Here is a 21,883-nt window from a genome sequence, read left to right on the forward strand (position 1 = left end):
CGGAGTGGAGATGCTGCGCATTTGTTTGGTTGTTATGCGCAAATTCAAAAGAGTACAATTCTGCACGCGTCACCTGTAGCCAAGTTCGAACTTAGGCTGTTACAGATGCGTCCTGTTCTTTAAGTGGTGCATTTGAAGGGGAGTGTGGCACGGAGCCTTGGCCGGTTTCTTGTGGGGTTCAAGGCCTAGACAGGAACGTCCTTATTATTGAGAATTTTTTCAATTGTAGTGGCAGTCGAACTGCGGTACAGCAAACTTGGCAATAGGCAAATCCTGCTTTGGTGTTAACTTAGGAGTGGTATAGGCAGGATCTAAGGACGAACTTAGATCCGGCCTCTCGGTTGTTAGGCATTTACACGGCTATGTGTTTAAGGAATATTGAGTTTAGGGCACGGCATGTTTCGGGCATTGCTAACGAGATAGCGGACATCTTATATCGTTCAGTGGGACAGGTTTCATTCGCTCGCGCCTCCTGCTAATTTACATGGTTTATCCTTCCCCTTCCATGCCTGGCGGGTCGTCGCGCCGGCATCAAGGGCCTCACACTGAAGTCATTGGCTCCAAGTACATTAAGACCTACACGCTAGTTTTGTGAGATTGGCAAGGTTTTTAGCTTCCAAGAGCGGGAGTTTTCAGACGGTTGATGATTGTATGGCAGAGTTTGTCTGTAGCTGCTATGACAGGGGTCATTCCAAGGAGGCTTTGTCTCCAGCGTTACCCAGTATAATTTTCCAAGTTGCACGTTTGGCGGATTCTGACAAATTATTTGTATTAACCAAGGCATTTAATAGGGTGGGCAAAAGAGTATTAACCAAGGTATTAATAGGGTGGGCAAAAGAGTATTAACCAAGGTATTAATAGGGTGGGCAAGGGAGCATCCTAACACAGGCATTGCGCGGAGCCCCATCAACGCAGTCCTATTACAAGATTTAATTGGGATAGTAAAGGGGTTTGCTTTGGTCAAGTGGGAGGCGCCCCCCCCCCCTTTGTTAGCATTTTCATTAGCTTACTTAAGTGCTTTTAGAATGGGCGAGCTAGTTGCTGCTACTAAGATTTCTGCGCTATCAGGTTTAATGTTCAAATAAGGTGGTTATTAAGCCAGTATTGATCTTATGCTGAATACATGGGTCTAAGACAGACTAACTGGCCAGGGAGCGATGGATTTCTATTCAGATGCATGCAGATCCCGTGAATTTGGCCAGTTGCTCTTTGGGGTACTTTAATAAGGTTCGCCCTCCAGGTGGCAGGCAGTGGTTATCCATGTTAATCTAACCCCCTTTGTCCTGATCGTAGTTTACGAGGGTGTTTCAGAATTATATTATAGCTAGGGCGGTGGAAGTCGTATTTAAAACAAGTGGCTTTAAGTAGTTGTGCCCCTTGCGAGTTTGTTGGGAAACCCAGGGGCCTTATACCTACTGCCGCTAGGGATTCTGAAAGGATTTTCAGCTTTTTGCCCTCAAAGAGGTTTTGCTGTTTTTCATCTTCAGATGGGTCACCCAACTATTTGTTTCCCTTTCCTTGGGGTTAGATTGTTGTTGATTTTATACATACCGTACCAATTTCTGTCTATTAAATACCAATATCTGTCTGTTATAAATGCCAATTCTGTCTAGGTGAACTTTCGGACAGGGTTGTCCGGGTGTGGGATAATTCCTATATTTACTGGGCTAGCCAGCACCCTTTGGAGTTACAGGCCCAATTTTTTGTTGTGAGTGGGTAAGTTGCATTGCTTAGGATTACGAGAAATGCACTGAAAGTGCCTGCTAGATGCCCCATGGGCAGCAGAGGAGAATTTTGGGGCCAGACTTGGGAGGCAATGTTTTGGGCGTGTCGTGGGTAGTGAACGGATATGGCCTTTGCACGCTTGTCATTTAGCGTTTGGCGGACACGTCATAGAATACCCAAGTTTATGTTATGGGGTGGAGAGTTTTTCATAGGCCCGATGGGGTACACCTCATGGGTACGCGTCTAGACCGGTTGACCAGTGACATCTGCAGTTTTCACTTTAATGAAGAAGGTCACAGTTTTTGGTGGCGGGCCTGGTTCTGCGAACCGGGCTTTGGCGGGAAGCAGTGCTCATGGGCGGCCTATTATTAGCGCAGGAGTGCCTGTGGTAGCATTCTTCCTTTGAGAGCGGCCAGTTTGTCACCGCCTAAAGGGGGGACACGGTCATTGTTCCAAGGGAGGGACCAATGCTGCGCCAATTAGGGGAGGATGGTACTGCCCCAGGTCAGTCTGTGCAGGGCGGGGATCCGCCCCTTTTATTAGTATTGGTATCCTTTGGGCTGTGGCCTCGGAGCACTGCTTTCTTCTTGCCACCTATTCTAAAATTTCAATTTGATCAATAAATTCTGGCTGTGACCTCTTTTAATTCCATATACATGTGTCAGTGTGTTATTTCTAGGTTTAAGTTAAGTTAACAAAAGGGAATAATAAAACAAATGGGTGACTTAATGCATCCGAATACTTGAATAAGTTTGAGGATAGATAAGCATCCTGTTTGATATGTAATTTTGTTAGGTAAGTTAAGGGTTAAAAGCTGGAGGGGGATGTGGTTAGTTATTGGTCATTTGAGGAGTATAAGCCTATGGTAGGATTTAGGGGAGGGCTTAGAGGTCCCATATAAATAGCCTGGTGAAGGGAGCCATCTTCCTCTCCAGTTTTATTTCAACCCCACCCACCCGTGTAAGATGGTTTGTGTAAATTTTTCTGTTGTTGGATTGTGTATTTGTCTGTGTTTGCTTCCAACAGGTAGAGGTGCAGCCTGGCGGGAAGCAGTGCTCATGGGCGGCCTATTATTAGCGCAGGAGTGCCTGTGGTAGCATTCTTCCTTTGAGAGCGGCCAGTTTGTCACCGCCTAAAGGGGGGACACGGTCATTGTTCCAAGGGAGGGACCAATGCTGCGCCAATTAGGGGAGGATGGTACTGCCCCAGGTCAGTCTCTGCAGGGCGGGGATCCGCCCCTTTTATTAGTATTGGTATCCTTTGGGCTGTGGCCTCGGAGCACTGCTTTCTTCTTGCCACCTATTCTAAAATTTCAATTTGATCAATAAATTCTGGCTGTGACCTCTTTTAATTCCATATACATGTGTCAGTGTGTTATTTCTAGGTTTAAGTTAAGTTAACAAAAGGGAATAATAAAACAAATGGGTGACTTAATCATTTTTAGTCTGACCATGTCAAATAAAGATAAGTGAATCTTGCCATGTTTTCTAGAAAATTTGGCCACTGAGATCAAAAAGAAATAGTGGATAGTTGCGTAAGACATTAAAAGAAAGGTAACAAATTCTGGTATTATTCCAATTAACAGTAAAATTTAACCATAGAACACACATCAGCAAGTTAATATCCCCATTGCTTTACTCTGGATACCAGCACACAGCTGAATTAATACCGTGTTTGTTATTTCGTAAACCTTAAAGTGGTTTAATATTTTATAAGTGTTTTCGTCATTGAATAATTATCCTACAATCTTCCCAGAATGTTTTACCACAATTGAAACCTATTCAGCATGTTTTTAACACTGGTGGAATATAATCTAGATCAATTCAAAAGTGACCTGGTGTGAAGCTGACGTGACAGAGGTAACGTGAAAATTGTGTCCCATTCCATGATTTGATTTTTAAACATGTTTTTCTGCTGTTCTGTGATGTTATCCCATGCAGTCTGTCCTGTTTGGTGTCCTACATGTAATTATATGTGTAACATCCTCTCCATATGGATTTTCTATGTTTTGTACTTTACATATTGCTATATTTTCTGCCCTGCATGTGGCCTCCTGTGCATCTAATCCAGGATATCATATACTGTATGTGGTCTCCTGTACGTGTCATCCTATGTGTTCTGTACTGTATGTGATCTCCTGTGCATGTCATCCTGTGTGTTCTGTACTGTATGTGATCTCCTGTGTGTGTCATCCTGGGTGTTCTGTACTGTATGTGATCTCCTGTGCATGTCATCCTGGATATCATATACTGTATGTGGTCTCCTGTACGTGTCATCCTATGTGTTCTGTACTGTATGTGATCTCCTGTGTGTGTCATCCTGGGTGTTCTGTACTGTATGTGGTCTCCTGTGCATGTCATCCTCGATATCATATACTGTATGTGATCTCCTGTGCATGTCATCCTATGTGTTCTGTACTGTATGTGGTCTCCTGTGCATGTCATCCTATGTGTTCTGTACTGTATGTGGTCTCCTGTGCATGTCATCCTGGATATCATATACTGTATGTGGTCTCCTGTACGTGTCATCCTGTGTGTTCGGTACTGTATGTGATCTCCTGTGTGTGTCATCCTGGGTGTTCTGTACTGTATGTGGTCTCCTGTGCATGTCATCCTGGATATCATATACTGTATGTGGTCTCCTGTACGTGTCATCCTATGTGTTCTGTACTGTATGTGGTCTCCTGTGCATGTCATCCTATGTGTTCTGTACTGTATGTGGTCTCCTGTGCATGTCATCCTAGATATCATATACTGTATGTGGTCTCCTGTACGTGTCATCCTATGTGTTCTGTACTGTATGTGATCTCCTGTGCATGTCATCCTATGTGTTCTGTACTGAATGTGGTCTCCTGTGCATGTCATCCTGTGTGTTCTGTACTGTATGTGGTCTCCTGTGCATGTCATCCTATGTGTTCTGTACTGTATGTGGTCTCCTGTGCATGTCATCCTGGATATCATATACTGTATGTGGTCTCCTGTACGTGTCATCCTATGTGTTCTGTACTGTATGTGATCTCCTGTGCATGTCATCCTGTGTTTTCTGTACTGTATGTGGTCTCCTGTGCATGTCATCCTATGTGTTCTGTACTGTATGTGATCTCCTGTATGTGTCATCCTATGTGTTCTGTACTGTATGTGATCTCCTGTGCATGTCATCCTGTGTGTTCTGTACTGTATGTGGTCTCCCGTGCATGTCATCCTATGTGTTCTGTACTGTATGTGGTCTCCTGTGCATGTCATCCTGTGTGTTCTGTACTGTATGTGGCCTCCTGTACATGTCATCCTGGGTGTTCTGTACTGCATGTGATCGCCTGTTCGTGTCATCCTATGTGTTCTGTACTGTATGTGGGCTCCTGTGCATGTCATCCTGGGTGTTCTGTACTGTATGTGGCCTCCTGTGCATGTCATCCTATGTGTTCTGTACTGTATGTGATCTCCTGTGCATATCATCCTGGGTGTTCTGTACTGTATGTGATCTCCTGTGCGTGTCATCCTGTGTGTTCTGTAGTGTATGTGGTCTCCTGTGCATGTCATCCTATGTGTTCTGTACTGTATGTGATCTCCTGTGCATGTGATCCTGTGTTTTCTGTACTGCATGTGGTCTCCTGTGCATGTCATCCTATGTGTTCTGTACTGTATCTGATCTCCTGTATATGTCATCCTATGTGTTCTGTACTGTATGTGATCTCCTGTGCATGTCATCCTGTGTGTTCTGTACTGTATGTGGTCTCCTGTGCATGTCATCCTGGGTGTTCTGTACTGTATGTGGCCTCCTGTACGTGTTATCCTGGGTGTCCTGTACTGTATGTGGCCTCCTGTGCATGTCATCCTGGGTGTTCTGTACTGTATGTGATCTCCTGTGCATGTCATCCTGGGTGTTCTGTACTGTATGTGATCTCCTGTGCATGTCATCCTGGGTGTTCTGTACTGTATGTGATCTCCTGTGCATGTCATCCTGGGTGTTCTGTACTGTATGTGATCTCCTGTGCATGTCATCCTGGGTGTTCTGTACTGTATGTGATCTCCTGTGCATGTCATCCTATGTGTTCTGTACTGTATGTGGCCTCCTGTACGTGTCATCCTGTGTGTTCTGTACTGTATGTGATCTCCTGTGCATGTCATCCTATGTGTTCTGTACTGTATGTGGTCTCCTGTGCATGTCATCCTGTGTGTTCTGTACTGTATGTGGTCTCCTGTGCATGTCATCCTATGTGTTCTGTACTGTATGTGGTCTCCTGTGCATGTCATCCTGGATATCATATACTGTATGTGGTCTCCTGTACGTGTCATCCTATGTGTTCTGTACTGTATGTGATCTCCTGTGCATGTCATCCTGTGTTTTCTGTACTGTATGTGGTCTCCTGTGCATGTCATCCTATGTGTTCTGTACTGTATGTGATCTCCTGTATGTGTCATCCTATGTGTTCTGTACTGTATGTGATCTCCTGTGCGTGTCATCCTGTGTGTTCTGTACTGTATGTGGTCTCCTGTGCATGTCATCCTATGTGTTCTGTACTGTATGTGGTCTCCTGTGCATGTCATCCTGTGTGTTCTGTACTGTATGTGGCCTCCTGTACATGTCATCCTGGGTGTTCTGTACTGCATGTGATCTCCTGTTCATGTCATCCTATGTGTTCTGTACTGTATGTGGTCTCCTGTGCATGTCATCCTATGTGTTCTGTACTGTATGTGATCTCCTGTGCATATCATCCTGTGTGTTCTGTACTGTATGTGATCTCCTGTGCATGTCATCCTGTGTGTTTTGTACTGTATGTAATCTCCTGTGCACGTCATCCTGGGTGTTCTGTACTGTATGTGGTCTCCTGTGCATGTCATCCTGAGTGTTCTGTACTGTATGTGGCCTCCTGTGCATGTCATCCTGGGTGTTCTGTACTGTATGTGATCTCCTGTGCATGTCATCCTGGGTGTTCTGTACTGTATGTGATCTCCTGTGCATGTCATCCTATGTGTTCTGTACTGTATGTGATCTCCTGTGTGTGTCATCCTGGGTGTTCTGTACTGTATGTGATCTCCTGTGCATATCATCCTGGGTGTTCTGTACTGTATGTGATCTCCTGTGCGTGTCATCCTGTGTGTTCTGTACTGTATGTGGTCTCCTGTGCATGTCATCCTATGTGTTCTGTACTGTATGTGGTCTCCTGTGCATGTCATCCTGGATATCATATACTGTATGTGGTCTCCTGTACGTGTCATCCTATGTGTTCTGTACTGTATGTGGTCTCCTGTGCATGTCATCCTGTGTTTTCTGTACTGTTTATGTTCTCCTGTGCATATCATCCTATGTGTTCTGTACTGTATGTGATCTCCTGTACGTGTCATCCTATGTGTTCTGTACTGTATGTGATCTCCTGTGCATATCATCCTTTGTGTTCTGTACTGTATGTGATCTCCTGTGCATGTCATCCTGTGTGTTCTGTACTGTATGTAATCTCCTGTGCATGTCATCCTGGGTGTTCTGTACTGTATGTGGTCTCCTGTGCATGTCATTCTGGGTGTTCTGTACTGTATGTGGCCTCCTGTACGTGTTATCCTGGGTGTCCTGTACTGTATGTGGCCTCCTGTGCATGTCATCCTGGGTGTTCTGTACTGTATGTGATCTCCTGTGCATGTCATCCTATGTGTTCTGTACTGTATGTGGCCTCCTGTACGTGTCATCCTGTGTGTTCTGTACTGTATGTGGTCTCCTGTGCATGTCATCCTGGGTGATCTTTACACTTTGTGGTCTCCTGTGATTGCTATCTTATATATTCTCTTCTTTGTGATGGGTCATCCTGGATGTTCTGCATGCCCTGTATGCAGTGTCCTGTACATATCATGCTGTTTCTTTAGTTCTAAGTGGGAGATGTATCAAATCAGTGTTTAGCTATCATTTAACTAGCTTAGGGGTCTATGTACTAAGGGGGTAATTCAGACCCGCTCGTGAGCGGCAGTACGCTCGCAAGCAGGTCGATGTTCCCCACTGCGCATGCGCACGACGGAGGGAGCTCTGTCGTGCGCATGCGCGAGACCCGGGGAGCGACGGGCTTTCCATCGCTCCGGGTCTCGCACCAAAGGGGGCGTGCTGTTGATGTTGATTGACAGCACGCCCCCTTTGGTTGGCGTGCCGGGGGCGTGCCTGCCAGACAGAGGCGTTCCCATGGGAACGCCTACCGTCTGAAGCCGGCCCCACTGACATCACTAGTGATGTCAGTGGGAGTGATTTTGGCTCTGATAGAGCCAAAATCACTGCAGGGCTTGTGGCAGGGAGACCCTACCGCAGGGTCTCCATCGCAAGTCCGATGGTCGCGATGGTCAAGACCATCGCGACCATCTTTTTGGCCGCTCGCATATGCTGTGGGTGGTCACCCACAGCTATGCGAGCGGCCAGGAGGCCGCTCCATTTTCATGGAGGAGGGCCCTGATTCAGAGCGAGCGCTCTGGTCAGAGCGTCCGGCTCTGAATCAGGCCCTAAGCCTTGAAGAGAGATAAAATGGACGGAGATAAAGTACCAACCAATCAGCTACTTACAGTAATTCTGCAAATACAGCCTGTAAAGTGACCTTGGAACTTTATCTCCGTCCACTTTATCTCTCTCCAAGGCTTAGTACATAGACCCTACTATCTATAAAGTCACAGATGCTTATTTGTTCCTACAGTATGGGCAACTTCACTTTACCTCTTTGCATAGACCCCCATAAATTGGTTTTGATTTTAAATCTTCTCAAGTGTTTTGGTTCGATTTTTGTTTTAGGTGTCTTTAATATTAATCATTACAGCTAAAATCATGTAATTTAGTTCCTTTTTTGTACATACAGTATTATTAACATCAATAACATTTAGACCACCTTACAGCCCACAATAGTGTTGGTGAAAGGCTGCAGAGAGCGGGATACAATCAATACAGCACATGGAATTCAAGCAGTCAGCATGCCGGCACCGGAATCCTGACACATGTTAGAATCCCGTCGCTGGCATCTGACCGCTGGAATCCCGAAGGTACATAGCGGAGTTAGGGTAAGGGTTAGGGTAAGGGTTAGGGATTAGGAACTAGGGAGAGGGTTAGGGTGCGGGGAGCAGGCAGTAAGGTTTATGCTGTAGGGAGGGGGAGTTTAGGCTTAGGCAACCTGTCTAATGGCGTGCATGCATGAACTACAGCCACACCCTCTACATATATTCTCCTGTGAGAAATTAAATCATGATTGAAGGACTTACATGCAATCCAAAACAAGCCAGATCTAAGTTTTCAGATCTGAGTTCCGTACCTGCAAGAAGACTCTAGTCAGAACACTGCAGCTCACTCAGACCCGCTAGCTAGATGCATTCGCTCGCACCCTGCATATGCAAATCCAGCCCACGCCCAGCAAGGCAGGAGATCACACGACAAGGCATTGGCACGTCCACTATGTCTTGGCATGCGATCACTTTGTGTGTGCAGATGCCCACCAGCAATACATTAGACGACCCATTTGCGCACGTCATCTCCTGGAAGTGCATGAAACCATTGGTACATCGAACACCATCAGATGTGATCGCAGCGCTTGAGGTTGACCATATCCAGCCGTAAGCACTGAGATCACTTCAGTGTGAAATCCCACCAGGTGACGTGTACTATGATGCTGCCTGTTAATTATGCATGCCTCTGAAACGGCATTGAAGCAGTCAGGCACGCCTGCGTTCGCACCTCCACTCCCCCGTTTCTAGTGGTCTGCCCCTGTTACCACCCACAAACGCCTCCCCTGTCACTCATTCAGATGGGCTGTCTATGCTGGGCGAGCGAGCGCTTCCCAATCTTTTGCAGTGGTTCGCGCACGCGCATTGCGATGCATGCACATGCTCAGATTGCAAATATCGGCCAGCTACAAGCGTTTGCATCTTAGCCAGAGGGTCTGAATGAGCTCCTCTGTTCTTTGGATCCCCAAAGTTTGGGATTTCAGCAAATGCGAACTAACTGCTCATCTTTACTTGTCATCCTGTGTTTGATGTCCTTTGCAAACTGCCCTGTGAGTGATGTCTTTTGTACATTATCCTGTTTGAGATGTGTTATCATGTCACCCTACGAGCAGGGTCCTATGCATGGTATCTGTGTGCAGTGTCAGTTGCATAGTAGTCTGTGTCCTGTACTGTGTATTCAGGGCTGCCATCACGGGGGTACAGGCAGTACATATATAAGTGACCTGGACAGTCTTGAGGGTTCACAAGCCATGACCCGCAACAGGCGTTATCTTTAGTTTTTTTTTAATACCACAAACTCTCCACTGTTTGGGACATGGCGGGGGGTAACTGCTGCAAGCTTATGTGGGAGGGGGTGCAAGTTTTGTGTCAAAACTTCTCAGTTGATGACATCTACACTGCTGAGGTCCTACTTGAATGACTTGTCACACTTCAATAAGGTTACTGTACACCTGACCTTCTTATCAGATAGGGGCAGTCCTCACTGTGACACACCTTTTTCCTTTTTATCAGCCTCTCACAGGTGACTTGGCAATCAAGGCTGCTCATTACCTGAATAATTGCTATACAGAAGTTAAGAACTTAGGACATATATACCATTATCAACAATATCCCCAGTGCTTTTTCCATTAAACACTATATATATATATATATATATATATATATATAAATATATATATATATAGTTATTATTGAATTGTACCCTGATCTAAAGTACTGTAGGTCATCCTGCACATTTTCCTTATGACCTAATTGCGGTTGCGGTGCACATGAACAGCATTACCCTGAGCTCCAGGCTACTATATTATACTTAGATTGCCTATTGCTATTACACCTGTGATATCCCTGTGTCATTTGTTACGTGTTACCAGATTATACTAAATGCAAGAACTGGTTAAGCATACCGCATGTGCACTAACTGCCACAGCACCAACACCTGCGTTACACACACACAGGACCTTATTCAGAGGTGGCCGTACGGTCTACGACCGCACGGCCGCCTCGATGTTTTGCCAGTGCGCATGTTTTGCCAGTGCGATAGTGATGTCAGTGGAGAGCTTCCGGCTCTAACAGAGCCAGAAGCTCTCCGGGGCTTACGACAAGTGAGACCCTACCCTAGGGTCTCGTCGTAAGCCCCGATGGTCGCGATGGTCATCACCCGAGCGGTCGTTAGAGCTGTGGGTGTTAACCCACAGCCTAACGACCGCAACAGAGGCAGGCGGGCTGGATGCAAGTGGCCGCCAAGTTTCTGAGCGACCGATTGCATCCTCCGACCACCTCTGAATGAAGCCCACAGTACCATTACTACACTGGCAAAAACATGTGTACCTGGGTTTATCTTCTTATTTGGAGGAATACTGCACTAAACATATTCTACTACACTCATCTGCTACTACTATCTGCTGTTACTATACTATTCTGCTACTACTATCTGCTGTTACCATATTACTCTGCTACTACTATCTGCTGTCACCATACTACTCTGCTACTACTATCTGCTGTCACCATACTACTCTGCTACTACTATCTGCTCTCATCATACTACTCTGCTACTACTATCTGCTCTCATCATACTACTCTGCTACTACTATCTGCTGTCATCATACTACTCTGCTACTACTATCTGCTGTCACCATACTATTCTGCTACTACTATCTGCTCTCATCATACTACTCTGCTACTACTATCTGCTGTCACCACACTACTCTGCTACTGTTATCTGCTGTCACCATACTATTCTGCTACTACTATCTGCTGTTACATACTACAATCTGCTGTCACCATACTACTTTGCTACTACTAACTGCTATCACCATACTACTCCACTATAACTGTCTGCTCTTAGCATACTACTCTGCTACTACTATCTGCTGTCACCATACTATTCTGCTACTACTATCTGCTGTTACCATACTACTATCTGCTGTCACCATACTACTTTGCTACTACTATCTGCTGTCACCATACTACTCTGCTACTACTATCTGCTGTCACCATACTACTTTGCTACTACTATCTGCTGTTACCATACTACTATCTGCTGTCACCATACTACTCTGCTACTAATATCTGCTGTCACCATACTATTCTGCTACTACTATCTGCTGTTACCATACTACTCTGCTACTGCTATGTGCTGTCACCATACTACTCTGCTACTACTATCTGCTGTCATCATACTACTCTGCTACTACTATCTGCTGTCACCATACTACTTTGCTACTACTATCTGCTGTCACCATACTATTTTGCTACTACTATCTGCTGTTACCATACTACTATCTGCTGTCACCATACTACTCTGCTACTACTATCTGCTGTCACCATACTATTCTGCTACTACTATCTGCTGTCACCATACTACTCTGCTACTACTATCTGCTGTCACCATACTATTCTGATACTACTATCTGCTGTTACCATACTACTCTGCTACTACTATCTGCTGTCACCATACTACTCTGCTACTACTGTCAGCTGTCACCATACTACTCTGCTACTACTATCTGCTGTCACCACGCTACTCTGCTACTACTATCTACTGTCACCATACTACTCTGCTACTACTATCTGCTGTCACCATACTATTTTGCTACTACCATCTGCTGTTACCATACTACTCTGCTACTACTATCTGCTGTCACCATACTACTCTGCTACTACTGTGCTACTACTATCTGCTGTCACCATACTACTCTGCTACTACTGTCAGCTGTCACCATACTACTCTGCTACTACTGTCAGCTGTCACCATACTACTCTGCTACTACTATCTGCTGTCACCATACTACTCTGCTACTACTATCTGCTGTCACCATATTACTATCTGCTGTCACCATACTATTCTGCTACTACTATCTGCTGTTACCATACTACTCTGCTACTACTATCTGCTGTTATCATACTACTATCTGCTGTCACCATACTACTCTGCTACTCGTGTCGGCTGTCACGATACTACTCTGCTGCTACTTTCTGCTGTCATCATACTACTCTGCTACTACTATCTGCTGTCACCATACTACTCTGCTACTACTGTGCTACTACTATCTGCTGTTACCATACTACTCTGCTACTACTATCTGCTGTCACCATACTACTCCTCTACTACTGTCAGCTGTCACCATACTACTCTGCTACTACTATCTGCTGTCACCATACTATTCTGCTACTACTATCTGCTGTCACCATACTACTCTGCTACTACTATCTGCTGTCACCATATTACTATCTGCTGTCACCATACTATTCTGCTACTACTATCTGCTGTTACCATACTACTCTGCTACTACTATCTGCTGTTATCATACTACTATCTGCTGTCACCATACTACTCTGCTACTCGTGTCGGCTGTCACGATACTACTCTGCTGCTACTTTCTGCTGTCATCATACTACTCTGCTACTACTATCTGCTGTCACCATACTACTTTGCTACTACTATCTGCTGTCACCAAACTATTCTGCTACTACTATCTGCTGTTACCATACTACTATCTGCTGTCACCATACTACTCTGCTACTAATATCTGCAGTCACCATACTATTCTGCTACTACTATCTGCTGTTACCATACTACTCTGCTACTGCTATCTGCTGTCACCATACTACTCTGCTACTACTATCTGCTGTCTCCATACTACTTTGCTACTAATATCTGCTGTCACCATACTATTCTGCTACTACTATCTGTTGACACCATACTACCCTGCTACTACTATTTGCTGTCACCATACTACTCTGCTACTACTATCTGTTGTCACCATACTACTCTGCTACTATCTGCTGTCACCATACTATTCTGTTACTACTATCTGTTGTCACCATATTACTCTGCTACTACTATCTGCTGTCACCATACTATTCTACTACTACTATCTGCTGTCACCATGCTACTCTGCTACTACTATCTACTGTCACCATACTACTCTGCTACTACTATCTGCTGTCACCATATTACTATCTGCTGTCACCATACTATTCTGCTACTACTATCTGCTGTCACCATACTACTCTGCTACTACTATCTGCTGTCACCATACTACTCTGCTACTACTATCTGCTGTTACCATACCACTATCTGCTGTCACCATACTATTCTGCTACTACTATCTGCTGTTACCATACTACTATCTGCTGTCACCATACTACTTTTTTACTACTATCTGCTGTCACCATGCTACTCTATTATAACTGTCTGCTGTTAGCATACTACTCTGCTACTAGTGTCTGCTGTCACCATACTGCTCTGATACTACTATCTGCTGTCATCATACTGCTCTGCTACTACTATCTGCTATCACCATGCTACTTTGATAATACTGTCTGCTGTTACCATACTACTGTTACTACTATCTGCTGTCACCATACTACTCTGCTGTTACCATACTACTCTGCTACTAGTGTCTGCTGTCATCATACAACTATACTACTATCTGCTGTTACCATACTACTCTGCTACTACTATCTGCTGTTAACATACTACTCTGCTACTACTATCTGCTGTCACCATACTACTCTGCTACTACTATCTGCTGTCACCATACTACTCTGCTACTACTGTCTGCTGTTAACATACTACTCTGCTACTACTATCTGCTGTCACTTACTACTCTGCTAATACTATCTGCTGTCACTTACTACTCTGCTACTACTATCTGCTGTCACCATACTACTCTGCTACTACTATCTGCTGTCACCATACTACTCTGCTACTACTATCTGCTGTCACCATACTACTCTGCTACTACTGTCTGCTGTCACCATACCAGGGGCAAACACAGGATTTTCAAGGGGGGTGTCCAAAAGGTTGATTTAAAAAAAAGCAACTGCATATTTTTATGTATATTTATATATATACTCTGCTACTACTGTCTGTACCGAGCTGCAGCAGCTCCCCAGAAGCTGCTCTGATCACAGCCCGGCATTGCGCCTGTGGAGCTAAAGCAGTGACCAGATGAGACACCTCTCAGAAAAAAAAGTAATAATAAGTACTATTCTGCTACTATCTGCTGCCACCATACTACTCTGCTACTACTATCTGCTGTCACCATACTACTCTGCTACTACTATCTGCTGTCATCATACTACTCTGCTACTACTATCTGCTGTCACTATACTATTCTACTACTACTACTGTCTGCTATCACCATACTACTCTGCTACTGTCACCATACTACTCTGCTACTACTATCTGCTGTTACCATACTACTCTGCTACTGCTATCTGCTGTCACCATACTACTCTGCTACTACTATCTGCTGTCTCCATACTACTTTGCTACTAATATCTGCTGTCACCATACTATTCTGCTACTACTATCTGTTGACACCATACTACCCTGCTACTACTATTTGCTGTCACCATACTACTCTGCTACTACTATCTGTTGTCACCATACTACTCTGCTACTATCTGCTGTCACCATACTATTCTGTTACTACTATCTGTTGTCACCATATTACTCTGCTACTACTATCTGCTATCACCATACTATTCTGCTACTACTATCTGCTGTTACCATACTACTCTGCTACTACTGTCAGCTGTCACCATACTACTCTGCTACTACTATCTGCTGTCACCACACTACGCTGCTACTACTGTCAGCTGTCACCATACTACTCTGCTACTACTATCTGCTGTCACCATGCTACTCTGCTACTACTATCTACTGTCACCATACTACTATCTGCTGTCACCATACTACTCTGCTACTACTATCTGCTGTCACCATATTACTATCTGCTGTCACCATACTATTCTGCTACTACTATCTGCTGTCACCATACTACTCTGCTACTACTATCTGCTGTCACCATACTACTCTGCTACTACTATCTGCTGTTACCATACCACTATCTGCTGTCACCATACTACTTTTTTACTACTATCTGCTGTCACCATGCTACTCTATTATAACTGTCTGCTGTTAGCATACTACTCTGCTACTAGTGTCTGCTGTCACCATACTGCTCTGATACTACTATCTGCTGTCATCATACTGCTCTGCTACTACTATCTGCTATCACCATGCTACTTTGATAATACTGTCTGCTGTTACCATACTACTGTTACTACTATCTGCTGTCACCATACTACTCTGCTGTTACCATACTACTCTGCTACTAGTGTCTGCTGTCATCATACAACTATACTACTATCTGCTGTTAACATACTACTCTGCTACTACTATCTGCTGTCACCATACTACTCTGCTACTACTATCTGCTGTCACCATACTACTCTGCTACTACTATCTGCTGTCACCATACTACTCTGCTACTACTGTCTGCTGTTAACATACTACTCTGCTACTACTATCTGCTGTCACTTACTACTCTGCTAATACTATCTGCTGTCACCATACAACTCTGCTACTACTATCTGCTGTCACCATACTACTCTGCTACTGCTGTCTGCTGTCACCATACCAGGGGCAAACACAGGATTTTCAAGGGGGGTGTCCAAAAGGTTGATTTAAAAAAAAGCAACTGCATATCTTTATGTATATTTATATATATACTCTGCTACTACTGTCTGTACCGAGCTGCAGCAGCTCCCCAGAAGCTGCTCTGATCACAGCCCGGCATTGCGCCTGTGGAGCTAAAGCAGTGACCAGATGAGACACCTCTCAGAAAAAAAAGTAATAATAAGTACTATTCTGCTACTATCTGCTGCCACCATACTACTCTGCTACTACTATCTGCTGTCACCATACTACTCTGCTACTACTATCTGCTGTCATCATACTACTCTGCTACTACTATCTGCTGTCACTATACTATTCTACTACTACTGTCTGCTATCACCATACTACTCTGCTACTGTCACCATACTACTCTGCTACTACTATCTGCTGTTACCATACTACTCTGCTACTACTGTCTGCTATCACCATATTACTCTGCTACTGCTATCTGCTGTCATCATACTACTCTGCTACTACTATCTGCTGTCACCATACTACTCTGCTACTAATATCTGCTGTCACCATACTACTCTGCTACTACTGTCTGCTATCACCATACTACTCTGCTACTACTATCTGCTGTCACCATACTACTCTGCTACTACTATCTGCTGTCATCATACTACTCTGCTACTACTATCTGCTGTCATCATACTACTCTGATACTACTGTATGCTGTAACCATGCTACTCTGCTACTGCTATCTGCTGTCACCATACTACTCTGCTACTACTATCTGCTGTCATCATACTACTCTGCTACTACTATCTGCTGTCATCATACTACTCTGCTACTACTGTATGCTGTAACCATGCTACTCTGCTACTGCTATCTGCTGTCACCATACTACTCTGCTACTACTGTATGCTGTAACCATGCTACTCTGCTGCTACTACTGTCTGCTACCACCATACTACTCTGCTACTACTATCTGCTGTCACCATGCTACTCTGCTACTACTGTATGCTGTAACCATGCTACTCTGCTGCTATTACTGTCTACTGCCACCATACTATTCTGCTACTATTATCTGCTGTCACCATGCTACTCTGCTAAAATATAGTGGAGAAGTAGTTGAGAAGTTGCCCATAGCAACCAATCAGATTCTACCTATTATATTAGAGAATCTGCTAAAAAAATGATAGCTAGAAGCTAATTAGTTGTTATTTGATACAGCTCTCATTTTGGGTGGTAATTTACAATTTGATGTTAATTTATTTGTAATGTAATTGTTTGATCACCCCCTTTTGAAAATAAATAGGTTTGTTTGATATATATAGGTACATTTAGGGTATCAAAACAATTTTATGTATAAATTTTGTTTGACATTTACTTTTCACCTTACAGTTTCGGACTGAAATCTTTGAACCATTTTAATCACAGAGGTATTTATTTATTTTTAATTTTTTCCTTTTCTTTTTAAGTGAAATTTACATGTTTTCCATATCATTTTCCTACAAGAACTAGTACAGGTTGAGTCTTCCATATCCAAATATTCCAAAATACGGAATATTTTCCGAAATACAGAATATTTTTAGCATGACTGAGATAATGAAACCTTTGCTTTTTGATGGTTCAATGTAAACAAACTTTGTTTAAGGCACAAAATTATTAAAACTGTTGTATAAAATTACCTTCCGGCTGTGTGTATAAGATGTATATAAAACAAATGAATTTCATGTATGTACACAAACTTTGTTTGAGCCACAAAATGATCTATAATGTATAAAATGACCTTCAGACTGTAGGCCATATTCAATTAGCGGCGAAAAGCCGTTTTCGCCGTGTTTTCTTCGCCGATGACATCATTTTCGCCGCTTTTCAGTTATCCCCATATTCAATTGGACTGACTTTTTGCCGGTGCGAAAAGTCAATGCATCGGGATCTGCGAAAAAGTATCACCTATGAATAGGTGGGGAGAAAAAGTGCAGAATTGGGGTTTTGGGGTACACACTTCCAAAAACCAACCTGCACCCATTGGACAGTCCCCCAAAGGTATTCTGTGTAGAAAAAAATATATAAAAGTACTACGGGACACACCAAAAAACTACTTTTGTTTTGGGGGTGAAAAAAAGAAAATTTGGGGGACAAACTTCTAAACCAGCTAAATAGATGCCAGGTGTTCTGTAGTTTGCAGGTGGTTGCGGAAGGTGGATTTTTAAAGTTTTTTAAAAGTTCACATTACCCACTTTAAAAATATGCTTGCACCCATTTTCAGGTACCCCAAATTTGATGGGACTACTTATTTTTCCCCAAAAACTTGCTAAATACTATTCTTCACCACTTATTCAAAGTCGTAGACCATTTAAAGACCCAAAATACCTGCAGCAGGGCTATTCTGGGGTACCCATAGTGAAACCCCATGTCAGATCATCTTTTGGGGGGTGTCAGGCTGATTTCCCCAAAAATAACAGCACTTTTCGCTCATTTCATTTTCGCCGGGTGCTGTTTTCGCTGATTTGGAATTGAATACGGGTATACGCGGGGACAAGCGTGATACATTTTCACTCTGAAAAGCGGCGATGGCGACGAAAATTCCGGCAATGGACTTTTCGCTCCTCATTGAATATGCCCCTGTGTGTATAAGGTGTATATAAACCATAAATGCATTATGTGATTAGATTTGGGGCTCATTCCCAAGATATTTAATTATTTTATGCAAATATACCAAAATACGGAATTTTCCGATATGCAAAATACTCCTGTTCCCAAGCATTTTGGATATGGGAAACTCAACCTGTATTTATATATCTATGTTGTTTAAATGATTACTAATACTACAATTTTAGTGGGAATTTACTATGAAGTTTGTTTAATGAGGGTGAGGTGTGAATATTATCATGCCAAATAGGTATAATAAATGCACCTACCAGCAACATTTGTCTACTACACAGGTTCTCAAACTTCGTCCTCAGGACCCTAAAAGGTGCATGTTTTCCATGTCTCCTCACAGAATCACAAGTGATATAATTAGCTCTACCTGTGGATCTTTTAAAATGTGTCAGTGAATAATGAACACACCTGTGCACCTGCTGGGTGACCTGGAAAATGTGACCTGTGTGGGGTCCTGAGAACCGAGTTTGAGAACCACTGGTCTACTATTTAAAGTAGAGATGTGCGCGGACCACCCTTGTTTGGTTTTAGCAAAATCACCCTCAAGTGTTTTGTATTATTTTAATATCGATGAAAACAGCTAAAGTAATTTGGGCCTGTTTTTGTTCCTACAGTATTATTAACATAAATAACATTAATTTCCCGTCAATTTGAAACACCACAACTTACAATATTGTTTTCACCCATATTGGCCAAAGGCATCATCTAGGGTACATAGTAGCATTGCAATACCAGTCAGGATGGCAGTTTAATATAAGCTATACGATGCTATATGAATGTTTTCATTAATCAAGAACTAGTTCAGAGGCCCGAGGCCAGCACAGGTAAATAGACGTATTATTTAGTGGAAGCCAGGTTAAAATTGATTGATTGATTGATGGATTACAGTACTAATATAAGTATAGAAAACAAAAACAAATTGGAATCATGAAAACACTTAAAAACATGCTTACAAAATCATAATGAGGTTTTTAATGTGGAAAAAGTGCCAAACAGCAAATACCGTGTTTCCCCGATAATAAGACACTGTCTTATTTTTTTTTTTGGTCAAAAATACTCCATAGGGCTTATTTTCGGGGTAGGGTTTATTTTAATTAACATTGACAGCATCATGCCCTCAGACCTGCTTTTATCCCCATCATGGCCTCAGTCCTGCTTTTATCCCCATCATGCCCTCAGTCCTGCTTTTATCCCCATCATGGCCTCAGTCCTGCTTTACAATTCTTTACTTACCATTATTTTTTTTCCTCCTTTTTTGTTAGGGCTTATTTTCGGGGTAGGGCTTATTTTGGACAATTTTTCAAAAGTAAGGGTAGGGCTTATTTTTGGGGTAGGTCTTATTATCGGGGAAACACGGTAGGTCTCAGGATTCAAGGCAGAATATCAATTATATGATTTGATGATACTAGTCTGTATCTGCTAAGAAGCTGCAGGAAATGGGGCCTATACATCTGGATTAGAAGTTGGTGATGGATGACATGGAAAGATACAAAAGGACATGAGTGCCCCAGTAAAGTACAGTAATATACAGTACACTGCCTGTCAAACACACACAATCTTGGCAAATCCTATAATGAAGAGTAGTGCACGATTGAATTGTCCTTGGGCCCTTCCACCCACCCTTATGTTATATGTTAAAAAGGACATGCACAGTTTAACAAACCAAGCACTTCAGTTATGGTGACTGATGCTTTTGAGGATGAAGTGCTTGGTTTGTTTGGGCCCCCACAAACCAAGCTTCCAATGAGCTTAAGGCAGCTAACAGTGTTGTTAATCATCACATTGGAAGACATCATTATCATCCTCACCCTCACTCTCATCAGTGTTAATATCATCATCACACAATATTAGGTTATCCGCACTGGAATCCACCAATAAATAAGTCTCTGTACTTTGTTGGAATTGGTGGCAAAAGTCTTCCTCATAGAAATTGTAGTTCATTTTTATAAACATCAGTTTTTCCAAATATTTTGGAAGAAGCCTCCTACACAAATCATTCACAAGGTTGAGCTAAACACTCTTTCCGCGTACACAATGGAGGGTGGGCAGCTTAAATAAAGCAAAGCAAGTTTGTACAAGGGGCTTCAAATTCCCTTTTTTTCCTCCCAGTATTCAAAGGGACTGTGTGACATGCTGATTTGTACATTGTCATTAAAATAATCCTCCATGATTCCATTGATTGTATTCCATGCCATTCTATTGATGCTTACTTTATCAGATTGAGTCATGATAGCAGTGTAAAAAATTGTGGGCAATTATTTTAAGCATGACCAGATGTCATAATGTCTCACTCTGGTGCTCTAAGTTGACTCATCCTCATCACCAGTGGGTCTCTTGGAAAATGTATTTTTTTTTTCCTGGCAGCAGCATTTGTAGGAGAAGCTGAAGCATGAGACATTGTCATGTCATTTGCCAATTGAGCTGACAACTTGCTCACAGGGAGCTCTTTGCATTTTTTAAGATCTAGTAAAAAAGAAATAAATAGAAAAAAATGTTCCCCAGCACACTGCAAAAAACCTGCAAAAAAGACTTGAATACTACATGATAATAGAAATTCAGAGATCTTTGTTGCATATGTTTGCAAATATATGGTTAAGCACTGGGTCACGTCAAGGCTTCTCTATACCTGCATCCCTAAGGCTACATAATAATAATACCCACTCTGGGTCATATAATTGCATACTGTTTTGCCACATGATAATAGCACATATATTGATATACTGTATCTAAGTTGAGAGCACTCTCATCTGAAAGTACCCATAGACCTCCAAATAGCACTACAGGAACCAGCACACCCTCCCAATATGTAGGTCCCATCCATGTCTCTCAAAACAGCAATACACAATAGTGGTTGCTCAGGTCAACCAAATAGTTGCTCAGATCAACTCCTCCCTTTACAAGCACCTGTGAAAAACTATTAGGTTGATCTAAGAAAACACTAGTATTGCAATCTTTCACGATCTGTCAGTTGGAAAGAAAGACTTTATGTATGATTTAAACCTAAGATCAGACATGGTTGCCAAAAGGTGTTGATCCAATTATAAGATGTTGCAAACCCTTTGGTGGAATGGGATTGAAATACCGGCGGCCGACAGTGAAAACCCGAAGGTAGGAGATCCTG

At 43.0% G+C, this 21,883-nt stretch overlaps 1 protein-coding gene across 2 annotated transcripts in view; it reads left to right on the plus strand.

The window, feature by feature from the left end:
• LOC148502429 (glycine N-acyltransferase-like) overlaps positions 1 to 21,883 on the plus strand; it is a 75,611-nt gene that overhangs the window by 1,671 nt on the left and 52,057 nt on the right. The window contains exons 2-3 of one of the 2 annotated variants that reach the window (XM_088449819.1): positions 3,481 to 3,584; positions 17,497 to 17,534. The gene's annotated coding sequence lies outside the window, so the exon portion shown is untranslated. Of the gene's footprint in view, positions 1 to 3,480; positions 3,585 to 16,948; positions 17,535 to 21,883 lie in introns of those variants that run through there. The other variant, XM_088449820.1, reaches the window with a different exon arrangement.

This window comes from Taudactylus pleione, unplaced genomic scaffold (assembly GCF_031769625.1).
Source record: "Taudactylus pleione unplaced genomic scaffold, aTauple2 ptg000497l, whole genome shotgun sequence".
NCBI classification, from domain to species: domain Eukaryota; kingdom Metazoa; phylum Chordata; class Amphibia; order Anura; family Myobatrachidae; genus Taudactylus; species Taudactylus pleione.